This window comes from Daucus carota, chromosome 1 (genome assembly GCF_001625215.2).
Source record: "Daucus carota subsp. sativus chromosome 1, DH1 v3.0, whole genome shotgun sequence".
NCBI lineage: Eukaryota > Viridiplantae > Streptophyta > Magnoliopsida > Apiales > Apiaceae > Daucus > Daucus carota.
Genome location: NC_030381.2, coordinates 30,881,597 through 30,902,954, shown reverse-complemented (window position 1 = coordinate 30,902,954; position 21,358 = coordinate 30,881,597). Strand labels below are relative to the sequence as shown.

Genomic DNA, 21,358 nt, shown 5'->3' with positions numbered 1-21,358 from the left:
TTTCATATTCTCCTTCTACATGTATATTCGAATTAAAAAAAATCAATTAACATAGTCAAGCATGTATATTTGCATATTTGTTTTGATAATTCTCTTTTGAAATTGGGCAGCTACATGTATATTTGCATTGAAAATTACGGACTGTATGAGTGAAACATTGTATATGCCAAAATATTGGCTTTCTTTTCTCATTTTCATACTCTGTTGACAATTCTCATTTCAAATTCTGCACTAGGTGTATATTTGAATTGAACATTTATCACTTAACATAGTCAAGCAAAAAAAAAAACTTCACAACTCTTGCACTAATCCAATCCCCAGATGTATGTTTTAAAACATATAGATTTCAAGAGACACTGGGCTTTGATTATCACAAAAGCTCATATCAAGTTCTCAGTTGTTGCTGGTCTCAAGCTAAGGCGTGCTACAATGCCAACCCCAATATCCTCTTCCTCAAGTTCTATAACTAGTACGCCACCATCACTAAGCCCGAGAGCAAACTGATTGGGTTTTAATTTGTAGGATTAGCCGCAAGAGTAGAAGCATACATCACCCGGCTGTAGATATAATACAGAAGGCAGCTTCCCGTCAAGAGGGTGTTATCGCTAATAAGCTCATATTTTCAGTATACATTTTAATTAAACATAACACGTACCTTTACTTAGAAGGTAAAATATGCACTCGGATTGATAAAAAAAAATTATGGTCAAAGATGCCGAGTCCAAGAAAACAATGTGCCTGTTAAGAAAGCAGGCATATATGGACTGGCCATCACAGGAATATATATGCAGCATCACTGATCAATTCCCCGGGAATCTACTGCAAGAAATATTTAAAGAGCTTGAGAATTTCTTCTGTCATGAAGAACTTAGATCTCTCAATAGCAGAGTGACATGATATTGCACCAGGGACTATTTTAGAAAAATCAATTTCAAGTTCTGCCAAATATGATTGTGTTCATGTAAGTATATATGTACACACACAATTAATATATACTCCTTCCGTTTCAAATTTGATTCCACTTTAAAATAATCACACAGTTTAAGGAAAGTGGATGTTCACAAATTAATTGCATTACATGATCAAAATATGTGGAGTGAGATTGATCTAGGAAATATAAATAAGAGATATGTGGAGTAAAATTGACTTTGGAAATATGATTTTGCATTGAAAGTTGAAGTGGACAAGTAATTTGAAACAAAATTTTGTTTTAAAAGTGGACATGTAAATTGAAACGGAGGGAGTATTTGTTATGTGCTTGATTATTAATACACAATATAGTTGCACCCAAAATAATCACCCCGACCTCTTTCAAATAAGGTCTAATAAAGCATGGGTGAATTAAGCATGTTGTGATATTCAACAAAGCATATAAATTGATTGTCAACACTGCAAATAATTTGTAGATACCTGCTTGCAGGGCTCGAGATTAGGTCCCGATCAGGAGTGGCTATACAACTTTCATGTACAACCAACAAATGTCTTTGGTCCTGGTGACACTTGACAGAAATGTGCCCATGCATCTGATATCTTCTATTAGCCTTCCACTTTAAAAATGTACCTGAGCATCTTATCCAGACGATAAAAGGATATTTAATGCACTAGAATAGGCAAGGCCAGTCACTCTCTTCTGATGAGCATTATCTCGGCAATATCATCTATATAAGCCAAATAGATAATAAGAACTTAATCGGTAAATGATAATTCATTTTTAATGTACAACACTTAGATATCAGTATATATAGATAAAGACCATATCTTTCTGAACACCATAGATTAGTATAGAGCCATCCTCCCTGCAGACGATATGATATTATTTTCCTCAGGATAGAACATAACTGAAGTTGCAGCAGGTGGCCGGGAAAAGTTTTTTTCCATGGTCCGATTGTAGTAGAAGTATAGAATAGTAATAACTAGTTTTACAAACTGTAAATGGGTAGTATTACAAGAGAGATAAATCACATCAACAATACACATGTGAATAAAAGTATTTGAAAACTAAAAGAGAAGGAAAGAAATATTTTTAAGATAAAAAGATCAAAAAATTTAGTATCAATTTCATGACTGAAAAATACATGGCCAACTATATATGTATATAGATTACTTCCAAAAAAACATAAGTCAAGACAAGACATGTCATTTCGAATATATATATGTGTGTGTGTGCGCGCGCGCGCAGACATTATTGTTGTGGTGGTTACTGATAGAAAATGTACCTAATAATAATCAACTTCAAAAAATTGTTGTGCTCCCATCACATGTTACATTAGTTTTTACTCAACAGGATGTGTGCCCTACAATACAAAAGAGAGAGCAAACCTCCCAAAAGCCACATTAGGTTTTACTGAATATTGTATGCTCTACAAAGCAAATTAGAGCAAATTAAGCTCCCGAAAGCCACATTGCTTTAACTGAACAGTGTGTGCGCTACAATTTAAAGTAGACAAAGCTCACAAAAGCAACATTAGTTAGTGTTAAACTTTCCGTAACATTTCAAAACTATTACAGAGATATATTTCCTTTCAAATTTTTAACCAGATGTTATAATTTATTATTCTTCAACAATGCTTCAGATATTATATCATGCAGTGTTAATAGATATACTAAGCAAGGGTAGGGAATTACATCACTGAACAGCCCTTTGTGCATATTCAATATCCTAGGTGAATGTTTCCAAAGTTTCGACATAATGGCAGAATGTAGTGAAATACCAAAACCTGGAGTGTTCTTCCGTTTTTGGATTTTAGGGTCATAAAAAAAAATCGCTCTCATATGTTGTCATTATAGAAAGATCATTTGTCCAATATCCTAATTGTCGTAGTGCACATGATGTAACAACTCTTCCATGTCATGAGCCTGATCAAGTTGTTAGAGATAATATACGAGATTCAATCTTCTAATACAAAGCGGACACACAACAATATATTTGACGTGGAAAATCCACGTCCCAACTTGTATTATTAATCAAAACCATTATCAATAATACAATCAAACTAAACTTGGATACTCAAGCCTACTAACCAAGTATCCGCCCTCGAGCGATACCTAAGTCTACATCTTGAGCACACCTATCAAACACAATATGACTATGTATATATAGCAATCTCAAATTAGACAAATCAGAATCTAACTCTAACTCTGAAATACCTAACTGCAATTGAAATCCAATTCTGAATCTTCAACTCAAATCAGAATCCAATTCCAACTAGGTCTTCTATCTTTGTGACCAAGACATATCTTATAATAATTGTCTAAACATATAATTATTATCCTTATATATTTTGGATCACCAAAGTCCATGTTACCTTGTAATGGGCTGATACCTAACAATCCTCCCCTTCAGCCCAATACAATCAACAATCACGATCAAGACATCGACGTCCATCCGCCAATGCCTCCCCTCGAACAAGAATCTCCATGTCTCGTTCTTCCAAATTTTATCCATCTACAAAATCACGTGCATCAACCCCGAGTGCTCTTCCATCCATGAGTCACCCGATCCTTGCTTTCACAATCCTCCGGCCTCGATCTAGAAGAACCATCTAATCTTCTTCCATATTGAGTCCATCATGATTGATCCACGGTGCAAGTCAACCATCATACCGCACGTAACTTTGCCTATTCCTGCTAACAAAATTCACCATACTCTGCATTCTCGATTGAATCCCGAATTTATCCTCAACCCCATCAATCACGATCCTAACCTCGGCTCTTGATACCACTTGTTAGAGATAATATACGAGATTCAATCTTCTAATACAAAGCGGACACACAACAATATATTTGACGTGGAAAATCCACGTCCCAACTTGTATTATTAATCAAAACCATTATCAATAATACAATCAAACTAAACTTGGATACTCAAGCCTACTACCCAAGTATCCGCCCTCGAGCGATACCTAAGTCTACATCTTGAGCACACCTATCAAACACAATATGACTATGTATATATAGCCATCTCAAACTAGACAAATCAGAATCTAACTCTAAATCTGAAATACCTAACTGCAATTGAAATCCAATTCTTAAATCTTCAACTCAAATCAGAATCCAATTCCAACTAGGTCTTCTATCTTTGTGACCAAGACATATCTTATAATAATTGTCTAAACATACAATTATTATCCTTATATATATTTTGGATCACCAAAGTCCATGTTACCTTGTAATGGGCTGATACCTAACACAAGTGACCCTCATTTCAATGATCCAGTGATACTCTTTGGTATCTCTGCTCCTTATTTCATCTGACCTTTAAAATAGGCATTTCATTGGGTTACTGATTCTGCAGGTATTGAAGATAGACTTTCCAAAGCAGTAGTGTCATTTGACATTGAAGATGAACAATTCAAAATTTTTTCATGGCTAGATCCTTTTAAAATTCCTCTTGAAGAGCCAGTTATTATCGATACATTAAATGACTCACTTGCACTGATTGTTCCTCACACAAGTTTTCTAAACTCAAGCTTTTATATATGGGTGATGGATGACTACAGGAAATAGGATCCATCACCCATATATAAAAGCTTGAGTTTAGAAAACTTTTGTGAGGAACAACCAATGAAAGTAAGTCGTTCAATGTATCGATAATCACTCACTCTTCAAGAGGAATTTTAAGAGGATCCATCCATGTAAAAAGTTTGAATTGTTCATCTCCAATGTCAAATGACACTATTGCTTTGGAAAGTCTATATCAATATCTGCAGAATCAGTAACCCAATGAAATGCCTATGTTAAAGGCCAGATAAAATAAGAAGCAGAGATACCAAAGTGTATCACTGGATCATTGAAATGAGGGGCACTTGATCAGGCTCATGACATTCATGAAGAGTTGTTACATCATATACACTACAACAATTAGGATATTCCGAAAATCTGCTGCTTCACATTGTGTGCAGAAATTTCCTAATGACTGGTAAAGACCCTGCATCAAATTACTCAACAGGATGTGCGCCCTACTATACAAAAGAGAGCAAAACCTCCCAAAAGCCACATTAGGTTTTACTGAATAGTGTGTGCTACAAAGCAAATTAGAGCAAATTAAGCTCCGGAAAGCCACATTGCTTTAACTGAATAGTGTGTGCGCTACAAACTAAAGTAGACAAAGCTCACAAAAGCAACATTAGTTAGTGTTAAACTGCGGGTAACATTTTAAAACTATTAGGGAGATATTTCCTTTCATACTTTTAACCGGATGTTATAATTTATTATTCTTCAACAATGCTTCAGATATTAGGTCATGCAGTGTTAATAGATATACTATGCAAGGGTGGGGAATTACATCACTGAACAGCCCTTCCTGCATATTCAATATCCCAGGTGACTGTTTCCAAAGTTTCAACATAAATGCAGAATGTTGTGAAATACAAAAAACTGGAGTGTTCTTCTGTTCTTGGATTTTAGGGTCATAAAAAAAATCGCTCTCATATGTTGTCACTATAGGAAGATCATTTGTCCAATATCCTAACTGTCGTAGTGCACATGATGATGTAACAACTCTTCCATGTCATGAGCGTGATCAAGTGCCCCTCATTTCAATGATCCAGTGATACTTTTTGGTATCTCTGCTCCTTATTTCATCCGACCTTTAAAATAGGCATTATTGAAGATAGACTTTCCAAAGCAGTAGTGTCATTTGACATTGAAGATGAACAATTCAAATTTCTTTCATGGCTAGATCTTTTTAAAATTCCTCTTGAAGAGCCCGTGATTATGGATACATTAAATGACTCACTTTCACTGATTATTCCTCACACAAGTTTTCCAAACTCAAGCTTTTATATATGGGTGATGGACTGCCTAGTCCAAGATACCTATTTCCCGTAGTCATCCATCACCCATATATAAAAGCTTGAGTTTAGAAAACTTTTGCGAGGAACAACCAATGAAAGTGAGTCATTTAATGTATCGATAATCACTCGCTCTTCAAGAGGAATTTTAGGAGAATCCATCCATGTAAATAAGAATTGAATTGTTCATCTTCAATGTCAAATGACACTATTGCTTTGGAAAGTCTATCTTCAATATTTGCAGAATCAGTAACCCAATGAAATTCCTATATTAAAGGCCGGATAAAATAAGGAGCAGAGATACCAGAGTGTATCACTGGATCATTGAAATTAGGGGCACTTGATCAGGCTCATGATATTGAAAAGTTTTTACATCATATATACTACGACAATTAGGATTTTCCAAAAATCCGCTGTTTCACATTGTGTGAAGAAATTTCTAGTGACCGGTAAAGACCCTGCATCAAATATTCAGAACTAATATTGTCAAAAGACAAAAAACATAATAACAGAAGAAGATTCATATATAGAAAGCATATGCAAAGACTTGAGGAGAGGGAATAAAGTAACAAACATCTAATGTCGTGTTCTTCGATTGGCATATCTCAGTATTAATACTTACTCGTTATAGCAAACTCTTGATTGTGACAAGCCAGATAATCTGAGAATATCCAAATACTGAAGAAGAATTAGTTGTTGGTGATACCTTCGAATCTCGAATAAACACTGTGGTTGGAGCAGCCAACTGTTTGTTCCTCACCTAGTGTAAATTTAAGATCCACTTGAGCATAAACTGGCATGCATATGCATCAACTCAAGTAATTTCATTTATCGAATATGGAAGCTAATCACAAATTGTATGTTCAAGCAGTTTAGATATTGCAGATGAGGAGCTAAGGTATGTTACAGTGCCAAAACAATAATCAGGTGACTTGTAGTCTTTCAGAAAAATTACTTTCGCATGTCCATGGTCGTTTCTTCGACTTGCTGTGGAGATTCTTTGGCTACAGAACAAATCAATCTGCCACATATTCTTCTATCACTCTGAAAAAGGTTTCAATTTAACATGATTAACACAAACTGATTCTAGTTAAGATACAACTGTGCAGGAAACGAGTGACACAGGATTTTATAATATTGGCCGTAAATGACGAGATTCGGAATGAATATCACCTCCATGGATTTGTCTAATGAATCCTCATTTGGGTAACTTCTTGTTACTGATCACCTGAAAAGGTTGAACACAAATTTATATCAACCACTCCCGACTCTTTGCTCAGATGCATATCAGTAATTCGTTTCAAATACATATCAATACTGAATTGCATCCCAATCACCAGTTACAACTATACAAACCTAAAGGTTTTCAATTCTTAATTCATTTGGTTCTCAAATTAACATTTAGAACACGAATAAAGCACAAGCACAAATCAACCAAACGTATGAACAAAAACAACACATTCATATCACACGAAACCCTAATTCACCCAAAAAAACAACAAAAATCCAAACATCTAGGGACGACAACAGAACATATAAACAGAAAAAGCACACAAAATGAAGAATTAACAGATCTAAAACAATCAGATAGCTAGATACATAAACTTGTTAATCAGATAAATTCACTTCTCTTAATCATCGTGGAATCAGTGCTTCAGTGTGGGCGTGGAAGACTGAAGGAGTCGAGCATGAACCGGGTGCTTCAGTGTGGGCGTGGAACATTGCTTCTGAAAGCCAAGGTTAGGAACCAGGTTCGAATCAGCTCCTGAAGGATAAAGCAGTCATTTTAAATAAAAAATTCTGCTTTCGCTCGAGCAGTGTTGAAAAGGGTTAGATAGTCTTTTTAAACTGAAAGAATTTTCTCATGATTAAATAACTTTTATAATACATATAGTAGATATAGAGTAACGCCACTTAAAAATATTACTTTTCCTCCGTCTCTTTTTAGTGATCACATTTCCTTTTTTATCGGTCAAATTGACTAATTTTTGACCAAAGATTATATATAAGTCACTCTTTCATTATATTAAAAACTAAAAATTACATCTTAAAGTAGATTAAAAATTATTTCCGATGACTTTATTTTTAATTTTATTAGTTGAGAAAATATTAATAAATTTCAGTCAAACTTTGGTCAATTTTACCGGCACAAATCCAAATGGGACAACTAAAAAGGGAAGTGAGTAAAATGTAAGAACTATAATTCTACATTTATGTGAACTTTTATTTGTAAATTACACTAAAATCCAAATGGGACAACTAAAAAGGGAAGTGAGTAAAATGTAAGAACTATAATTCTACATTTATGTGAACTTTTATTTGTAAATTACACTAAAAATGAACTATGCGGCCTTCCTTATATTTTAAATTACACTAATGTCTATAAGGTGGAAACACTTTCCTTAAAGTTACACTAATGTAATTTATAAGGTATTAACCTTATCGTATAAATTAAAGTCTAAATTTTTTTTCCATAATTAGGATTTCAAATTTTCTAACCGACCTAAATACTCTACCTACATAAGATTGTACAAATTTTTAGAATGAATTTAAATAATATCATTAGATGCTCTTGGCATTGCCACCCACAATCTTTAGTTAATTACTAGCACCAAGGCACCATATTGACCGGAGTGAATTAAAATAATAGATACAAGAATGAGATCAAATACATTAGGATCAATAAAGACTAGGAAAATTTACATATTACAAGTTATTATGATGATGTATTCAAAATTAGATTACCCTAATGATTTTATTCAAAACAATATATAATTTTAGAAGTGTTCATTATAATCAATCAAAACATTCTGCTATAAAATTATATTGGACGGTCTCTAGCGAGCAATTTAGGAGGTAAATTTGGTCAAAATTGTCGAAAATATTGATCATATAATCGTATACTTGTTATTGAATATATAAGATCAAAAAAGAAATTATATCATAATAATTCTCCTAATGAAAGTTCCATTGAAGATACAAATTATAAGGAAATATATGTTTACTATCACCTACAAAAACATAATTTTACATAGTGCTATATTTAACTAAAGGAGTGAAGCACTCATTTACCTCACTCATAATAACTTTTTTTTTTTTGCTAAATCTGACTCATAATAACTATATGCCACTATTGAACACATTTTAATATTCAAATTGGTCAAATTGTAAAAATATATATAACTTTATCCCAATCGATTTAAGTTTTTTTTAGCATCGGAAAGAGTCTATAATAAAGTCTACCCCTAGATATTGATATTCATCTAATCATATATATTTCACAATAATAGCTATATGGCAAGTAGGTCTTTTTATAGTAAAACTACACCCTCGAGCTCGAGGTTTTAATTTTTTCGTGGCAGTACCCTCGCTGATTTAGCTTTACTAATAACCAAATCGGATTCGTGGGCTATCAAATAAATTCGTTGTCGCGAGTTAAAAAGTATAACATAGGAAGATCTTTTATTCATCATACTCAATCCAAAATTACTTTGAATACAAGATTTTCTTTTAAACTTCACATTATAAATTGAGCAAAAGGATTCGCAGATAAAAGTGTTAATGCTACAACCAGACCATAAATTGTTAAAGCTTCCATAAAAGCTAGACTAAGCAATAAATGTTAGAGTAACATGTTGCATCAGGACTTCAAGCGATTTAGCTTTAACAATACTCCCTCTTTCCCATTTTATGTGACCCTTATTCTTTTTTGGGATGTCCCAAAAAGAATGAACCTATCATACTTACTATTTTTGAACACTACTTTTCACTATTACACCCACTATCTCTCTATTTTATACTCCCTTTTTATTAAATAAACACTATTACACCCACTACTTTCCTCCACTCTCTCAAATCTATTATTAAATATTAATAGGTCCCACCACTTTACCCACTTTTCAACTAAACTTACTACCTTTTTCTTAATCTCCGTGAAAGTCAAACCAGCTCACTCTTTTTGGGACGGAGGGAGTAGTTTATGTTAATGGTCCCCCATTTTCGGTTGATAGAGAATCAAAGCGGATTTACCAATAAATGACGAAATGCTATGGTTCTTGCATATGATTTCTTTGTTTCGGGTAAGAAAACATTAGACATCACATCTTCTGAAACCAAACATTTTTATATTATTTGACGTACATGCAATAATTTCTATATGTCTATTATGGATCTGCACCCCGGGAACGATAAATTTTTTTGGATCTTATAATTAACCAAAGCGATTTGCACTATAGTTAGCTCAGCACCAATCAAGAACCCCCAAGGAATTCCAAGAGTTCTTGTTATACATTCATGCCAACCCTCGACCCTCTTTTCGAGATTCATCGATATTGAATCAATCGAACGCACTTCTAATACCTGTTCCACTTTTGGAAGGCCTTGTGTTATATCACGAGATCGCAATTTTTCATATATAAATGTAATCAATGTATCTCTTTCGTAAAGGATTTTCCCATAATGGCCATGAATCGTTGCTCCTGGGGTGGCCAAATAAGGCTTAGCGGATCGTATTACTACAGAAACAATTTTATAACAATTAGAACTTGACCCGATTTGAGATGTGGTCCATTTTTGGCTATACATACATTTTCACAAATAAACTGCCCAAGAAAAAGTGTGAAATTATAGAGTAGTCTATCCCCGAATGAGAATCCGGTAATTATTAATTTTAATTAAAGTGAGTACCTTGAAATTCATAAGGGATAATAAAGATCCACATAAAAGAGCTGCATAGCCCAGTATCATCACACTTACGTGCATTATTAACAACTCGGATTGGAGAGCGGGTACTAATATTGCGGATTGATGTATTTGATTTATAAGACCCGGAGTAGCAAAGTCTTGGGTAAAAATAGCACTTGACGCAGTTATTGTGCTTAAATGGCTTTTTATTTTTTTTTAAATATGGAACTATATGTCAATGGATCCTTGACTCATACTTAGTCAATTGGAAGTATTGATCCCATTAAATAATTATGTTTTGCAATTTCATAATCCAATTTTAAAAAAAATTTAGGTTATCCTTGGGTCAAATATTCGTTTAAATAATATATACCAAAAGGTTTCATGGTTTTTTAAAATATGTAATTGTTGATTAAAATTATTAGTTTGACTAAATTAAGTCGAAACAAAACTATTATTATAAAAATAGAATTATAAGTATTTCAGTATCATTTTTTCTAAATGTTTGATTTTTATAAGTGACATACATAAATAAGACCGGAGAAGCATAATGAGTATATAATTATTAAATATTATATTAATATTCTTCTATATATGCATATACTGATGGGGTTCGATCATAGACGGATCAGATTGACCTATAGCCATATATGGTCCATTTAATAATTAGATTATTGTTGTTGGATCCGATTTTTTTGAAACTAATCAGTCCATGTCCATTTAAAATGTGTTTTGTGATTTTCGTACATCTACCAGGGTGTTTGTATGTTGGACCTCAGGGTGATAGTGGGCATGTGCTTTATTTGAATGGGTTGGATACTAGCTTCTAATTACCCACTTTATAAGTAAAATATTGTATATGCCAAAATATTGGATTTCTTTTGTTATTTTCATACTATATTGACAATTATCATTTCAAATTGTGCGGCTACAAATATATTCGCATCGAAAATTTATCAATTAACGTAGTCAAGCAAAAAAACATCTTTAAAACCCTTGCACTAATCCAATCTGTACATGTATGTGCTAAAACATTTAGATTTTAAGAGACACCCGGCTCTCATTATCACAAAAGCTCATATCAAGTTTTCATTTGTTGCTCGTCTCATGCTAAGGCATGCTACATAGCCATTTCCAATATCCTCCGAAGTTCTTTAACAAGTACGCCACCATCACCAAGCCCGAGAGCAAACTGATTGTGTTTTGTAGGATTAGCCGCAAGAATAGAAGCATACATCACCGGGCTGTAGATATAATATAGAAGGCAACTTCCCGTCAAGAGGGTTGTATTGCTTATAAGTTCACATTTTCGAGATACATTGGAAGTAAACATAACATGTAACTTTGATTAGAAGGTATATATATGCAATCGGATTGATAACAAAGTTTATGGAAAATGATGCCGAGGCCACCAAAACAATGTGCGTGTTAAGGTAAATATGCAATTGGATTGATAAATTTCTGTCGAATATTGATTAAGATCAGGTCTCTAGCTTAGTAATGTTCCGAACTCTATAGCTGGCTGTCCCAACAAGTTGCGTTCACTTATTGAAATAAATCGGCTAGTATGTTCCAAATAAAAGTCGTCTTTGATAGCTATCTTATGCAAGTAGCTCACATGTTGTATATGTCATTCAATTATTTTGCGCTATAGCCTAATGTGATATTCATAATGTACACATGATTTTAATTTTGCATTTAAATATTAGGATAAAAATGACACTGACCACATAGTATCTACAATGTTCTACTAGCAATCAAATGAAATAATGAATAACTGAGCCATGATAACATTCTTACTCCAAAAGTTTACATGTAAATCAAAGATACATCCAAGAATGGCCGGTATATACTACTCCCTCTGTTTTCTAATATATGATGTTTGACTTTTTGGCACACACTTTTAAGTGCTTTGACCGGGTAGTTAAAAGTGTTATTTTTGAAATTTTCTTTTTCTGAATAAAAATATATAATCAAAATTTTAATTCAAAAAAAAAATTAATTAAAAATAATAATTTTTGCTAGCCGGTCAATGCACCTAAAGATACGTGCCCAAGTCAAAAGTGACATATAAAAAAAAACAGGGGGAGTAAGTGATTTACATACACAAAACAAAATATCACAAATTAAACCTATGTTGCTTCAATATATTCTTTTTGGGCAAGCAATAAATGAGACATCATCATATGAAGCAATTATAATAATATGCACAATTGCACATTGACAATATTTGCGTGCCTTAAAGAATGAACAAAATTCTCATAAGTAATCCTATTGAGTAGCATTGTAATAAATTTCCTGGGAAGAAAATAGATCGATAGTAGTAGATAACATATAAAAGCTTATTTGTGAAAAACGATCTTTAGGGTACCATTGTGATAATTTTCCATCTGTGTTTTACCTATTCGGTATATGTAGGTATCTCCAAAAGATTACCAAGGATTGTTTAAAAGTTCTCCATTTAACATCAAACAAAATTTAAGTCAAAGAAATTGATGAAATATTAATGTTGAGATTTAGATGAATACCTATAACCACCTCCATATTTGGAACAAGCTTAGGAATTTGATTAGCAGCCTCGTATCCAAAAGAGTTAAGTAGGCCACAAAAAAAATATATAAATAGTAAAAACTATAATTCTAAACTTATGTGAACATTATATTTCATTTGAAAAGTATACTAAACAATCAATTATGTGGCCATCTTTATCCTTAAAATGACACTAATGTGTATAAGGTAGAAACACTATCCTTACAATTACACTAATATTTATAAGGTAGAAACACTAAGTTATAAATAACAGTCTGAAATTTCTTCAATAATTAGGATTTCAAATTACCTAAAGGACGTAAATACGCTATCTACATAAAATTGTACAAATTCTTTGAATGAATTTAAATTATATCATTGGAAATCCTAGCATTACCACCCATAATGTTTAGGTAATTAGGAGCACCGACCATATAAACTTAAAAAGACAAATTAGAGGAGCCTGGTAAAATAAATAAAAGAGAAAGTCAAACATGTTGACTCGTGTAAATTAAAATAATAAATATGCTCACATCAGCATTGTAATACATAACCTACAAAAATGAGATCAAATACATTGACACTAATAACACGTAAGCTCATATTAGACATAGAATCCATATTTGATTCAATAAATAACCCATTTGATAAGAGACGTGCAAATATAGGATGAGAAATAACATATTGAGTATATAAGTATTAAATATTATATTAATATTATTTTATATATATATATAATGATGGGGTTGGATCATAGACAGGTCGATGGACCTAAATCCATATTTGATTCAATAAATAACCCATTATATTTGCCAATGAAATTATTTTGAGACAAATTCATGAATATTTAATATGGACTCGGATCAGATCTGATCCATTTGGAGGCCTATTAAGTGATGGTGTTTTTTATACATCTAAAAGGGTGTTGTGTATGTTGGACCTGAGGGTGATAGTGGGCCTAGAATTTATATGAAAGAGTTGGATACTAGCTCCTAATTACAATTTTTTTTTTGAAACTTTGTGCATATCAAAATATTGGGTTTCTTTTATTATTTTAATATTTTCATACTATGATGACAGGTTCTCATTTCAAATTGTGTGGCTACATATATATTTGCATTGAAATTTATGGGTTAACATAGTCAAGCAAAAATATTGGGTTTCTTTTATTATTTCCATATATGTTGTGTTGACATTAATTCTCTTTTTAAATTGGGTGGCTACATGTTTATTTGCATTGAAAGTTACATGCTTTGTAAGTGGAACATTGTATATGCCAAAATATTGGTTTCTTTTCTTATTTTCATACTCTGTTGACAATTCTCATTTCAATTTCTACACATAGGTGTATATTTGCATTGAAAATTTAACACTTAACATAGTCAAGTAAGAAAACACCTTCAAAACCCTTGCACTAATCCAATCCCTAGATTTATGTTTTAAAACATATAGATTTCAAGAATCACTGGGCTATGATTATCACAAGAGCTCATATCAAGTTCTCAGTTGTTGCTGGTCTCAAGTTAAGGCATGCTACAAAGCAATCCCAATATCCTCTTCTTCTATATATAACTAGTACGCCACCATCACTAAGCCCGAGAGCAAACTGATTGTGTTTTGTAGGATTATCCGCAAGAGTAGAAGCATACATCACCTGGCTGTAGAAATAATATACAGAAGGCAACTTCCAGTCAAGAGGGTAAATGATGCCGAGTCCAAGAAAACAATGTGCCTTTTAAAAAGGAAGGAATATATATGGACTGGCCATCACATAAATATGCAGCATCGCCGACGATCAATTCCCCGGGAATCCACTGCAAACAATACTTAAGGAGTTTGAGAATTTTTTTGTGTTGTTAAAAACTTGTTAATCTCAGTAGCAGAGCGACATGATATTGCACCAGGGGCAATTTTAGAAAAATCAATATCAAGTTCTGTCGAATAGGATTGTGTTCATGAGGGTATATATGTACACACACAATTAATATTTATTAATTTGTTCCGTGCTTGATCATTAATTCACATTATAGTTGCACCCAAAATGATCACCCTCACCTCTTTCCAATATGGTCTAATAAAGGGTGGTGAAGCATGTTGTGATACTTAACAAAGCATATAAATTAATTGAAAACACTGCAAATAATTTGCAGATACCTGCTTGCAGGGCTCGAGGTTAGGCCCCTCAAGCGTGGCTAGACAACTGTCCATCCAAATCTGTTCCAAGCACAGATCTGCAACACCAAAAGGATTATTAGCGTCATGTGACTTTGGATCTGATATCTTCTATACGCCTTCCAGTTTAAAAATGCACCTGAGCATCATATCCAGACGATAAAAGGATGTTTAATGCACTGGAATAGGCAAGGCCAGTCACTCTCTTCTGATGAGCATGCATCTCGGCAATCATCTATATATGCCAAATAGATGATAAGAACTTAATAACTAAATCATAATTTATTTTAATGCACAACACTTAGATATCAGTATAGATAAAGACCATATCTTTCTGAACACCATAGATTAGTATAGACCATACCTTTCTGAACATCATAGATCAGTATAGGTGCAGAATCAGTAACTGAATGAAATGCCTACTTTAAAGGACAGATAAAATAAGGAGCAGAGATACCAAAGAGTATCACTGGATCATTGGAATAAGGGGGCACTTGATCATCAGCCTCATGACATTCAAGAGTTGTTACATCATATACACTCCGGTCTTTAATTATCAAGATTTCATATAATTAAATACTCTCACATTCTTACCACAAGTTTTGAAGCATTTTCTTCATTGCTTAGCTGTGTTACTCCGACTCGCCTATTCCGTTCAACGTACCCGTGTCGACACGACACGACACAAGACAAGAAACAGGATAGTGTTGAAAGTTAAACTTGACCCATCAGGAGCTAGTCACGAGTCATGAGATATCAACCTAGTTGGAGTTTAAGGGTTAGTAGCTGAATAAAGGAAGACCATAAGTTTCAGATACATGTCATGAATAATAGAAGACCAGGAGTTTCATTTATTGATAATTTATGTATCTAGTACTTATTATGCAATCATGTATCTGATATAGTAGAGCTATAAATAATAAGCTCTAAAATCATTTTGTTATGTGAAGCCAATTATCAAGAAATATATTATTCTGTTTTTGCTTCCAGTAAATACCTTTCTCCTGCTAACAGATTGGTATCAGAGCTTAGAAAGTAATGAGTAATTCATTTCCATTTGTTGTTCCTAAACTTACAAAGGAAAACTATGGTCATTGGTGTCTCCGTATGAAAGCTTTGCTAGGCTCACAGGAAGCCTGGGATATTGTTGAAAAAGGTTATGATGAACCTGAGAATGAAGGAGCTTTGAATCAAAATCAGAAAAATGCCCTGGCAAAAGCCCGCAAGCAAGATCAACAGGCTCTCTCTATCATTCACATGGGCTTAGATGAAGCCATGTTCGAGAAAGTTGCTACAGCAGGAAAAGCGAAAGAAGCCTGGGAAATATTACAGAATAATTTTAAAGGAATCGACAAAGTAAAAAAGGTACGTCTTCAAACTCTTCGTGGTGAATTTGAAGCATTAAAAATGAAGGAGACTGAATCAGTCCAAGATTACTTCACAAGAGTATCACAAGTAGTGAATCAAATGAAGCAATATGGAGAAAAGGTTGATGATGTACGTATTAACGAGAAAATTCTCAGATCCCTTAATACCAAGTTACGACTTGTTGGAGTCACCATTGAAGAGGCAAACGACATTGATACCATGCAAGTAGATCAACTCATGGGATCATTACAAGCTTATGCAGAAAGGGTAATAGAGAAAGAAGAACCTGATTTTCATGCTCTTCAAACAAAGGTCTCCTTTGGAGAAAATAGAGAAGAGGAGCGATTTCAAAAAAGAGGTCAAAATCATGGACAAGGAAGAGGTCGTGGCAGAGGAAGGCATGCAAGTTTTAGTCGTGGCCGTGGTCGTGGTTGTTCTACAGAAGGCCAGAATTTTAGCAATGAAAGAACAATGAGCTACTCAAGAGGACGTGGGAGTCAAAGTGCTAACAGAGGCAGAGGCAGAGGCAGAAGGTATGACAAAACAAGCATTCAATGTTATGCTTGTCAAAAATATGGTCATTACGCCAATGAATGCAGAAGCCCAAATAATGATAAAAAAAGATGAACGAGCCAACTATGTGGAAGCAAAGGAGGATGAAGAATTGCTCTTATTATTGGGAACGAGAGAAGAAAAAGATAAAAATGTTTGGTATCTTGATACAGGTGCTGCAAATCACATGAGTGGAAACAAAGAGTTGTTTTCAACTTTTAGTGCAATGGCTTCAGGAAATATTACCTTTGGAGACGACACCAAAGCACTAATCAAAGGAAAATGTGATGTTCTTATTCGTTCCAGAAGTGGAAATCATATTTTAATTTCTCAAGTTTATTATGTTTCTAATTTAAAGACAAATATATTAAGTTTGGGACAATTGCTTGAGATGGGTTTTAATATTCACATGAAAGATAATTATCTAACCTTGAGAAATGACTCAAACTTGCTAATCGCAAAAGTTCCAATGGAGAAAAACAGAATGTTTTTGTTGAAAATTGAAGTTGATCATCCAAAATGCTTGAAAACTTGTGTGGAAGATACTTCATGGATATGGCACTTGAGATTTGGCCATCTAAATTTTGAAAGTTTGAAGTTGCTGTCTAATGCAAAAATAGTGTATGGATTCCCAAAAATCAATCATCCCAATCATCTGTGTGAAGGATGTCTCTTTGGTAAACAAACAAGAAGAAGTTTTCCACAAAAGGCGATTTTTCGAGCAACTAAGCCTCTCGAGCATGTTCATGCAATATTTGTGGACCTATCAGACCTGCATCATATGGTAAGGCAAATTATTTTTTACTTTTCATTGATGATTTTTCTCGCAAGACATGGGTTTATTTTTTGAAAACTAAAGATGAAGCTTTTGGAATTTTTAAACAATTTAAAGCTCTTGTTGAGAAGGAAAGTGGATATTTTATCCAAACTTTGAGAACAGATCGAGGAGGAGAATTACTTCTACTGATTTTAATCAGTATTGCAAAAATAATGGAATTCGCCGTTTTCTCACTGTGCCAAGAACTCCGCAGCAGAACGGAGTTGTGGAGCGAAAGAACAGAACCATTTTGAACATGGTTCGTAGCATGCTTAGAAGCAAGAACATGCCAAAGGAATTTTGGGCTGAAGCAGTAGCATGTGCAGTGTATTTATCAAATAGATCAGCATCTAAGAGTGTTTATGGCGCAACACCAGAACAAGCCTCGAGTGGTAAAAAGCCTAATGTTTCACATTTGCGTGTCTTTGGATGCATAGCCTACATTCATGTTCCTGATGAAAAAAGATCAAAGCTTGAAAATAAGAGTGAGAAGATGGTTTTTATCGGCTATGATCCAGGTACAAAGGGGCACAAATTTTATAATCCTGTTAATGGAAAAGTTATTATTAGTCGAAATGCTCAGTTTGATGAAAAAAATAGCTGGGATTGGGATGTGCCTCAAGATGAAGATTTTGTGGTCTTTCCTCTACAAGAAGAAAATTCAAATGAAGGAGAAAATATAGCCACACTACCTCATTCACCTAATGCTTCTCAATCATCATCAAGTGATGAATCCTCTGAAGAACCACTTCATACGAGAAGGCTTTCTGATATTTATATTGAAACAAATGTGGTTGATACTCCAAGTTTTTATGTCGATGACAATCCGAGCTGCTTTTGTTTGTTCTCTGAAACAGAACCACTGCATTTTGAAAGTGCTAAGATGGATAAAGATTGGAAGCTTGCAATGGATGAGGAAATCGAAGCAATCAAACGGAATGATACATGGGAGCTCACTACACTTCCTAGAGGTCATAAAACAGTTGGCGTGAAATGGGTGTATAAGGTGGAGAGGAATGCACAAGAAATGGGTGTATAAGGTGAAGAGGAATGCACAAGGAGATGTAATAAAAAATAAAGCGAGACTCGTCGCCAAGGGATATAGTCAGAAGCAAGGAATTGACTATGAAGAAGTTTTTGCTCCTGTTGCACGCTTGGAAACCATTAGATTAATCATTTCTATGGTTGCTCAAAATATGTGGAATATATTTCAAATGGATGTGAAATCAGCGTTTTTAAACGGCTATCTCGAAGAGGATGTATACATTCAACAACCTGAAGGATACGTTGTTAAAGGTCATGAAGATAAAGTCTTAAAGTTAAAGAAGGCGTTGTACGGGCTCAAACAAGCGTCCCGAGCATGGTATAATCGAATTGATAAATATTTTCGAGATCATGGATTTGTCAAGTGTCCAGATGAGCATGCGCTATATGTTAAAAATGATGAAAATGCAGGTTTTATGTTGGTGTGTTTGTATGTGGATGGCTTAATATTCACAGGAAATAATGCTCAGATGATCGAAGAATTCAAGAAAGCAATGACACTGGAGTTCAAAATGACAGATCTTGGTCTCATGTCATACTACTTGGGAATGGAAATAAGACAAAAGAAAAACCAGATCTTTGTTTCACAGAAAGCTTATGCACAAAAAATTCTCAAAAATTTTGGAATGGAAAATTGCAATCCAACATTTTATAAAAGTTTAGTAGGAAGTCTCAGATACTTGACGTGGATATCCTTTATGGAGTTGGTTTGATAAGTAGATTTATGGAAGCACCTACTCTGACTCATTTGAGGTTGGCCAAGAGGATACTTCGCTATATCAAAGGTACGCTTGAATTTGGTGTTACTTATTTTCCATCAAAAAAATTTGAATTGTATGGCTATAGTGATAGCGACTGGGGAGGAGATATTGATGATAGAAAAAGCACCACTGGCTTCATATTCTTTCTGGGAGATACTGCTTTTATATGGTGTTCAAAAAAAAACAGCCTATAGTGACTCTCTCCACTTGTGAAGCTGAGTATGTTTTTGCTGCGTCATGTGTTTGTCATGCAATATGGCTAAGAAGGCTGTTAAAGATGATTCAAGTTCCTCAAGAGAAGGCAACATCGATATATGTTGATAATAAGTCTGCAATTGCTCTGGCAAAGAACCCAGTGTTTCACGACCGTAGTAAACACATAGACACCAAATATCATTACATAAGGGAATGTGTTGAAAATAAAGAAGTGGAGGAAGACAAATGATCAGATCGCCGACATTTTTACAAAACCCTTAAAGTTTGAAGATTTTTTCAGACTCCGAGCTTGGATTGGAGTTGGAAAGGAAGATCAAGTTTAAGAGGGGGTGTTGAAAGTTAAACTTGACCCATCAGGAGCTAGTCATGAGTCATGAGATATCAACCTAGCTAGTTGGAGTTGAAGGGTTAGTAGCTGAATAAAGGAAGACCATAAGTTTCAGATATATGTCATGAATAATAAAAGACCAGGAGTTTCATTTATTGATAATTTATGTATCTAGTACTTATTATGCAATCATGTATCTGATATAGTAGAGCTATAGATAATAAGCTCTAAAATCATTTTGTTATGTGAAGCCAATTATCAAGAAATATATTATTCTGTTTTTCCTTCCAGTAAATACCTTTCTCCTCCTAACAGATAGAGGCCGGACTGCTCCGTTGAAAGCTCTATACAGCCCATTCATCATCGGAAAAGTCGATGGTTACCAGAGAAATCAAAATCAAAGATCATTGAGAATTACAGAACGAATTGTGTAAGAAGCGATGTTATGAAAGATGGGGAACAGGAAGAAGAAGATGAGAAGTGGTGAAAAGGTGGAGAGAAATGAATAAGATGATAGTAAAAGGGTGAAAAGATGGAGGAATACATGTATTGAGATGTATTATATATTAAAAATGTATTCGGACTTTTTTAAGTCCACATTCATTATCCAGGCTGTTTCCTTTTTCCCTTTTTTTATTTTGTTGTGCATAATTTTTGCTTACATGAATATTGGCAAGAAAAATGTTTAATACATTTGTTATAGTTGTTAATTTTTGGATTTTATAAATCAATCAAATGCACATTTTCAGCTAAAAAATAATGAAATATATATATATATATATATATATATATATATTTATTTATTTCTCAAATGAAAATAAATAATTATTTTAAAATTCGCTACGTCACCGTATCCATGTCCAAAATTAACTTGGATATTGTAACTGTGTCCGGAATTTTCGATAATGCCAAATCCAATACTCGGAAATGTGTGGTATCGGACATCCCGAATACCAAAATATTGAATTTCTTTTATTATTTTCATATTTCATACTGTGATGACAGTTCTCAGTTCATATTCTGCTTCTACATGTATATTTGAATTAAAAAAATTTCAATCAACATAGTCAAGCATGTATATTTGCATATTTGTTTT

The 21,358-nt window shown here is 33.8% G+C and overlaps 1 long non-coding RNA gene across 16 annotated transcripts; it reads right to left on the bottom strand.

The window, feature by feature from the left end:
- Positions 1-157: 157 nt before the first annotated feature.
- Positions 158-7,558, bottom strand: LOC108227810 (uncharacterized). 16 transcript variants are annotated; one of them, XR_010284568.1, is made up of 6 exons: positions 6,966-7,558; positions 6,553-6,836; positions 6,415-6,470; positions 1,411-6,250; positions 656-819; positions 158-557 (listed from the first exon to the last, which is right to left on the bottom strand). It is a non-coding gene; the product is annotated as an uncharacterized LOC108227810 (long non-coding RNA). The 16 variants fall into 16 exon arrangements; XR_010284569.1 differs by having other exon boundaries at positions 6,415-6,453; XR_010284570.1 differs by lacking the exon at positions 6,415-6,470 and adding an exon at positions 6,499-6,552 and having other exon boundaries at positions 6,748-6,836.
- Positions 7,559-21,358: the final 13,800 nt, after the last annotated feature.